Here is an 8,735-nt window from a genome sequence, read left to right on the forward strand (position 1 = left end):
GATGCCAAGAAACTATAGATCGGCACTAGCCAAGTTTAGATGTGGCGTGGCTCCTATTCGAGTGGAAACCGGTCGATACGAAGGTGTACCCGTCAATAATAGAAGATGTTTTCACTGTAATGACAGCGTAGAAGACGAGGTCCATGTTTTGTTTCACTGCGCATTATATGATGATATCAGGGCAACTCTTTTTAATGAATGTATTGCTAAATCTTATAATTTTTTAGATATACCCGATATCGACAAACTTTGTTTTATTTTCAGTGACTCCAGTGTGTGTTTTATACTATATCATCTTTTTATCATTTATGTATAAATTCTGTGATAATTCGTCTCTCATAATTCTATTGAATGGTTCTGTACATTTTATCTATGTCAAGTTGTACAAAGCTGTTTTATGTATGTACAGGAGTGAGACGTTAATAAACTATTGTCTGTCTGTCTGTCGTAAGAGGCGACTCACGGGATCGGGCGGTCAGGCTCGATGACTTGTTTGATGTATGTCATCGTATCACAGTTGCATGGGTCGATGCTCATGTTGTCAATCACTGGATTGTGTGGTCCAGACTCGAATATTTACAGACCGCCGTCATATAGCTGGAATATTGCTGAGTGCGGACTTAGACAAACAAACAAACAAACAAACACTGGACTATGTACAGACTTAATACATTTTGCTTGGTGCGGCGTTAAACAACAAACAAACGTGGAAAGCAGACAACAGTTAAACACACGACAGTGTTCATCCAGTACATAGAATAGAAATACTTGTATGAGGGATTATTCTGATGAAATCATAAAGAAAGTTTTCACTTTTAAAAATTCGAATTTAATTTCCTTTTTACAGTATTATCTAGCCAATTTCATATACGAAAACGAAAACAGGCACAAATCAAGATCAAATCTCAAAATAAAACAACTACATAATAATGCTCACATAGTGAATCAATACCACACATTTAACATTGATTTCCTAATCCTAGAAACCCTCGAAAATTACTACTTATTAATCCGTCGGTCTTTTTCATCCGCGCACTGTCGACAGATGTGAGCATTGTCAACGACACTTCAGTAACTCGGGTCATCCAATCGAACACGCCCACCCGGAAACGGACGCCATCTTTGTTTTATATTTCTAATCCGTTTGTAAAGGATCGGTCGTACAATCTGGCTAACGGATTTTCCTTTTATTTTATAATTCATACCTTGAATGTGTTTGTTGGGATATAGCACTTTCCGTGATTGAGCTTTGAATGTGCCTTGTGATGGGCGGGCCAGATTGCCAAAGCCCCCGGCTAAAATACAGGCTAGCAAATCTGTAGATTAGCTGAAAACCAAACTATGGCCAAAATTGCTAAAATAAGGTTACCTAGTTGCAAGTTACACAATATAAAATAACACTTTACAGATTAGATGTCAATTTGATCTTTAAAATTTTAATCCCCATACTTCTTCTAACATGTGATATTTTAACTACGATGTACAATTTGATATTCACTTAAATGCATTTAATTTGTGAACATCATTTTAGGTAGGGAAGTTTTAAAAGTGAAAAGATCAATGTATAACAAACGCTTGATAAGCATATTGTATTTTACATTTAAATTATCGACCTTTACACAATCATCGAATAGTGACCCAATTGGCTTGAATAAAGGACATGCTAATGAAACAACAAAAATGAACTTATCGACGACTTTAGGAGATCCGGGTTACAATTTGTCTTCAGCAACCCATGTTTGACGTAAGATGCGACAAACGGGATCGTGAGGTCAGGCTCGCTGACTTTGTTGAGGCATGTCATCATTTCCATAGCGTAGATCGATGCTCATGATGTCAGTCACTGGGTTATCTGGGTCAGATTCTATTATATAATTTACCGACCACCGCAGGAATATTGCTGCGTGCAGCGTCAACAACAAACAAACAAAGCCAAACTTATCGACAATTTGAACAGTTGAAATGTACGGATGTAATCTGAATATCCCGAAGTAGAATAAAACTGACCGTAATAATTTCAACATAATACTGAATAATTTGTCAATATCCCCCATACATAAAAAAACAACATAATTAATCAATAAAAAGTTGGTGAAAATGATAAAAACTAATTAAAAAAGGCATCGCCTAATAAACACGGAAACAGACGTAAAAATGCTCAAACAGGAAATAAAAAAGAATATAGCAGAAATACAGACAACTTTTGCTGCGAAGTCAATAAGGCAGAAATACACGAACTGTTTTTTACAACTGATTAGACATAAAAATACATCTTCGCGAATCCTGACAAATTAAGTTTCCTATTACTGTTGAAACAAAGGTGTTTTATTCTTTATGAACTGCTGAATTTAAGTTGTAATTTAAATTTCATCGTTTCTTATCCCGACAACACGACTGAATGCGGGCTCAATGTTTTTGTCGCATGTGACAGTATATATACAGCATGTGACAGTATATATACATCGGTCAGAGAGTCACAAAATGTAATTGTTATGTGGAAGCCATACCTTCAAATCTTTGAAAGGCAATTAGAAGTGATACACATAAGGAAGAGAATATATGGATGTCAACTTCTTTATGATGAGGAACACAACGTTTGGGAGTATTGCGGTATCACCTGATGAAGGAGTAATTATCTGTTGTTAGTTTCCACCTTTTGATATCTTTTTAATTTTGTTGTCCTTACATGTACATATATATGCTCTCTGCTTCATAGCATTCATTCACCTGATGAAGGAGTAAGGATATACACCGAAACGTTGTGTTCCTCATAATAAGAAGTTGATATCCATATATTCTCTTCCTCATACTTTCAAAAACAACATCTTGGTGAATAATAGCCTTATCCTTCGCGTCATATTATTACAAATATTGACAACATAGCATAGGCAGGGAAGGGGTCGGGGGAGAGGTCGATGACGCAGTCATGTCAGCCAGCGACAAGTGAAAAGATTGTAGTATTTTATTTCTATATAATTATTATGTTTATTTTTAGTGAGATTAGACACAATTGGCAAAATTATATTTTTAAAAAGATGCCGCGAAGAAATAAATTTGTTTTACCTTTTCTATTCGCGAACATTACTCCATAAACACGTTTATCTCGATCTGAATATTGTGTGAACAACATTGTTAGAATCGGAGTAAATAATTATGCTGTGAATGAACGAATACCCAAGACCATCGAAACATGTGTCAGTGGTCACAGTCATAATAAAATATGCAATAATTAATCTCTATGGCTCATGTTTGGTCAGTCTTTGCTGGTCTACCGATACCAAGAGGCTTTGCAATCGCTGACATTCCGGAGAGTGTTGTTACGATGTTACTTAGTGTTTATTAGATAGGTTTATTACCGCATGTCGCCGTGTTTCGGGTGAAAACTTGACTTGCCTTTGCATGTGTTTGTGATAGGTGGGACAGGGTACGATGAATTTTTCATGAACACCTGGTATCATCACTATTTGATACAGAGACACATGTCCATGATATAGTCGGAACCGTAGACTAGTTTCTCACAATTATGGGGCGGTCGGGTAGCCTAGTGGTTAAAGCGTTCGCTCGTCACGCTGAAGACCCGGGTTCGATTCCCGACATGGGTACAATGTGTGAAGCCCATTTCTGGTGTCCCCCGCCGTGATATTGCTGGAATATTGCTAAAAGCGGCGTAAAACCATACTCAATCACTCTCATAATTATGAAAATAGTTTTGTGGCTTTTAATTATTTTTATAAAAAAATCTGTAATCATAGGCTGGATGCCCTGCCCCACGGGGTGTGGCGGTATTACTTTGTATTGCAATCTATTTGGTAACGCGAGTGAATCAAAAATATAATAATATATGAAAAAAGAAACAAACAGACATTTTATACTTTAGAAGATTCTTAATCTGGATAGTTTTGTTACAGCAAGCTAAGAAAATATACAACCATACATCTAAACTGCACAAACAAGAAATAAAACAATACAATAAAGCTTAACTACATACAACTGAAGTTACATGTATGCATATTCATAATATAGGCATTGCTGTTCACATTAAAATTTGACAATGTATATTTAATGCGGATTAAGAATTTCCGAATCATAAGTACCTAAAAATGTATGTACGTCACTATTAAATAGACGGTCCTTAATGTACTCGTTCACGAGCCGTGCGACGGAGTTGGCTGGGTCATACATTATTTTACTAAAAATCATACAAAGGATAACAGCGTATATTGTGATTCAGCAGATACATTCAAGGTTTGATTTAAGGTCCATTAGATCTGTGGCGATGTTGCATTCACATCCATGTCGGGAACAAAAGTCAATACCCGGATACGGCGCGGCCATCCTACCTGTCGAGTAGGCGGGCCGGCGCTCAAGTTTCCTTATTATTTATAATGAATTAGTTTGTGGCCAAGGATACCTCAAAGAGCTCCGACAGGGCGGAGCGCTCTGGACATGAATTGCTGGCGACAGGACTCGACTGTGCTCTTAGATAAACTAACACGGGTGCTAATTAGCATGACTGTAATGGTCTGGAAATAGAGTCTGCCTGGACAACGGACCAGACGGTAACAATGGCCGGAGCACGCGGGCACAGCACGTGCCACGATGTTTCTGATTTGTAACCCACCCCCCTTGGGTAAAATAGTCCACACTTAGATTCAGGCCTTTGACCTATAAATATACCCGGGTGGGATTATGGCGGGCAATCTAGCGGTTTAGGACGTTGATTACATGTGTCCGGTAGGGCTTTATTGTCCTTTATTCATGTGGACCATCTTGCACGTGCATGTCTTGGGGCAGCGCGTGCCGCGCTGGGTCAGAGGTTATACGACGATGGTCGATCGCGGAGGGTCTCCAAGTCTCGAAATCTCTCGGGATGTAAGGCGAGACTAACTAACACCGTGACAGACCGTCAGTACGTAACCGAACGTCACTGCACGCGCGTCGCACGCGCCGTACACGCGTTACGTGAAATCGTCAGCTTTCATCCGATCGTCAACTCGACGTTTCTTGATGTTTCGTAGCCTCCTGCGTTTAAAAAGCAATTAATCTGACAATGTCTTCCGTTGACGTCCTTGTTAGCTCCACTGGTTTGAAATAAGTTGAAAAGTTAATGCTATGTTTGGAACCATAATAATCCACACACTACACGGTGGCATGGCCCAACACGTGACTACAAACAAAATACCCAAATGTCGACATATTTCTGGCACGCTTTCATAAATAAATCTTATAGTTTCGGTAATTGGGCGTTTGAAGAGATGGCTTAACGCTAAACCGATGTGTGATAATAATATGCATGATAATATGATGTGGAAATACTATTAGATAAGTATTTTTATTTCGTTATATGCGCAGTTTTTGTTATATGCGCAGTTTTTGTTACATGCTCAATTTTTGTCATATGCTCAGTTTTTGTTACATGCTCAGTTTTTGTTACATGCTCTGTTTTTGTTACATGCTCAGTTTTTGTTATATGCTCAGTTTTTGTTACATGCTCAGTTTTTGTTATATGCTCAGTTTTTGTTATTAACGATGTGATTTTACACTCTATTTACTCTTAAATGGGACGAAGCGAGTGAGTGAGTAGGGTTTGACGCCGCTTTGAACAGTATTGTAGTTATATCACGTCGTTATGCCAATTCCGCTGAATGCGGCTACTGATATCATCTTGACTTTATTTTATTAATTAGATGCAGATATTCTGCTGTCATGTTTGTGTGTTTCGTTGTTTGTTTAACGCCGCACTCAGCAATATTTGATTGGTTGGTTGGTTGTTTTGTTGTTTTACGCCGCACCCAGCGATATTCCAGCTATATGACGGCGGTCTGGACCAGAAAAGCCAGTGATTGATATCATGAGCATCGATCCACGCAATTGGGATCGATGATATGCTTCAACCGAATCACCGAGCCTGACCACCCGATGCCGTTAGTCGCCTTTTACGACAAGCATAGTCAGCAATATTAGAACCTGGACAAATCAATCCAGTGATTGATATCATGAGCATCGATCAACGCAATTGGGAAACGATGATGTTAACACGGAATGTCCACGGGTGCTACAGTTATGATGCAGGACTAGTATTTGATGTTTTCTGAACTAACACTGGAGAGGTGCTGACAAAGTTAGAACTACAATCAACGTCAATCTGAGATACGAAACCACGATCATATGGTTTTGACACGCTCTCTATGTGGGAGGAAAGCCAGAAGTGATGAAGGACACGAGGGTGGGTGGGACGACTGGATGCTTGGAAATAATGGTTGGATAATTTGTAAATAGCAAACGTCTGAAACTATTGTGACGAGTTGGTTTAGACAAACAAAGAACTTTCAAGACATTTAAGACGAATTGTTGCTTTTGGATATATATTTATTTTGCATTTCATCGGTATTATTTTGCAGCGAACGGACTGTACAGAAATCAGCGTCTGTATGGACATCATGGCAATTGCCTCTCTGTTATAATTACTTTAATTACCCCACTGCTACTACTGTTGGTTTGGTTGGTTTGTTGTTTAACGCCGCACTCAACAACATTCCAGCTATATGACGGCGGTGTGTAAATAATCAAGTCTAGACCAGACAATCCAGTGATTGAAATCATGAGCATCGATCCACGCAATTGGGATCGATGACATGCTTCAACCAAGTCAGCGAGCCTGACCACCCGATCCCGTTAGTCGCCTTTTACGACAAGCATAGTCACCTTTCACGGCAAGCAAAAGGCTGCTACTACTGCCTTTTACTGTCACCTCGCTGCTACTACATCCGCTACGTTTACTGTTAGTATGACATTTACTGTTACTAAATACTGATACAACCTGTTACTGTTTTCTGTATGGTAAGTACAATTGCTACCACCACTGTTATCATTTCCATAGCTATTAATGCAATATTAACCCTTGAAGATCGGGGTTAACATAGGTCTTCAGCAACCCATGCTTGCCGTAAAAAGGCGACTACGTTTGTCGTAAGAGGCGACTAACGGGATCGGGTGGATCGACTTGGTTGATGTATGTCATCGATCCCAATTGCGTGGATCGAGGTGCATGATGTCAATCACTGGATTGTGTGGTCCAGACTCACTTATTTACAGACCGAAGTCATATAGCTGTAATATTGCTGAGTGCGGCGTTAAACAACAAAAAACATAATACAACATAAGCATTATTGTTTTTGCTGTTGTATACTGATGGAAACAAATTAGGGAACAATGGAAAATATAGGGAAATAAGCCCTACTCTCAGTACAACTGAAATAGCACGCATACAAATTCAACACGTCAGAATTAAATGTTGAGATGTGCTTGTGTGCATTGTTCCTAACGCGTAGTTGTTAGACAAGTCTGTGATCCCATGATAGCATATAATTTTACTGTCTAAAACAAAATGTTCCCTTGTTCATTTCTATCAGCATATTTATTACTTTTAACAAGTACTCTACTTTCGTCTTAATGATGTTATATCCAAGAAGTTCAACTGCTGTGTTGGGGCAACGAGTTCTTAAATGCAAAGTACTTTCGCTCCTTTACGGAGGTCAAAATTTGTTTTTGTTTTTTTATTTTGAAATATATTTTTAATCCTTGTTTAATATTGGACATATGCATATGAATAAACCCTCATGCAAATATATTGATTGCATTGGCATTGTGAATAATTCAATTCTTTGATGTATTCGTTGAAACATTTAAAACCTTGCATATGGAAACCTCGACAAGGACTAATATATGAAGAGACATATTCCTTTATGAAAAACATTAGATGCCAAACCACACCGTCTCGTCCTTGCCCGACACAATGGGAAACCAATGTCCAGCTGATTAAACGACAAAAAATGAAAATTGAGTCTTATTGGTGGTATTGAGGCGTCTACAAATATCTCTCCAATAAAATCCCATCACGATGACTTTGAAAATGAATACTTCCGACCCCTAATACTAACATCTTACAAATTATTGGTCTGTCTCCACTATATGAAGGGCATCTGATTTCAATATTTCCGTGTCACTGCTTGCGGACCATCGTGACAGACGCATTGTTTAAGGAAGAAACGTTTTCAATTTCAACACTAGGATGTTTTAATTCATGGTTCTGTTGTCTTTGAACGGACATTAATTGACTGAATTATCAGATAAACGCCACTTGGCAATGACGGCATTTTTGTTTACTTTTTTAATTCACCTGAATGATGGAACAAGTTGACGAAATATATGTGTCGTCATCGGGATTGCGGCGTTAAAAAAACAACCCAAAAACCAAAACCCCAAAAAACATACAAAGCATGTGGTTGATGTTTATTATAGATGGGGATTTCTTTGTATAAAGAGATACTAAGTGATTGAGTGAAGACAATCTTACATGAAGTGTCCGAGCACTGATTGTATTTCTTATCAGGGCCCACTTGCACTTAGCGCTAAGACTATTGTAAGCCTATGCTAAAGTGTGGAGTTACGATCATCTTAGCGCTAAGATCGCTTTGAGCAAGTGGACCCCGAACAGAAATACATGCTTCAATGTAACGAGTTACACTATTACCATTATCCGTCATCGTTTGCGTTCAATGGCACTCGCAGTGGATTTTATGTGTGTTCATTCTTAAGGATTATGTTTTTACTTTGTCACACGCACGCACGCACGCACGTACGCACGCACGAACGCATACACACCACCACAACTTACACACCCTCAGCCTGTACTGGGGTTAATTCTTACCCATGCGCCGACAAGTGCACTTGAG

Source organism: Haliotis rufescens, unplaced genomic scaffold (genome assembly GCF_023055435.1).
Source record: "Haliotis rufescens isolate VD_foot unplaced genomic scaffold, xgHalRufe1.0.p SCAF_18, whole genome shotgun sequence".
Lineage (NCBI taxonomy): Eukaryota > Metazoa > Mollusca > Gastropoda > Lepetellida > Haliotidae > Haliotis > Haliotis rufescens.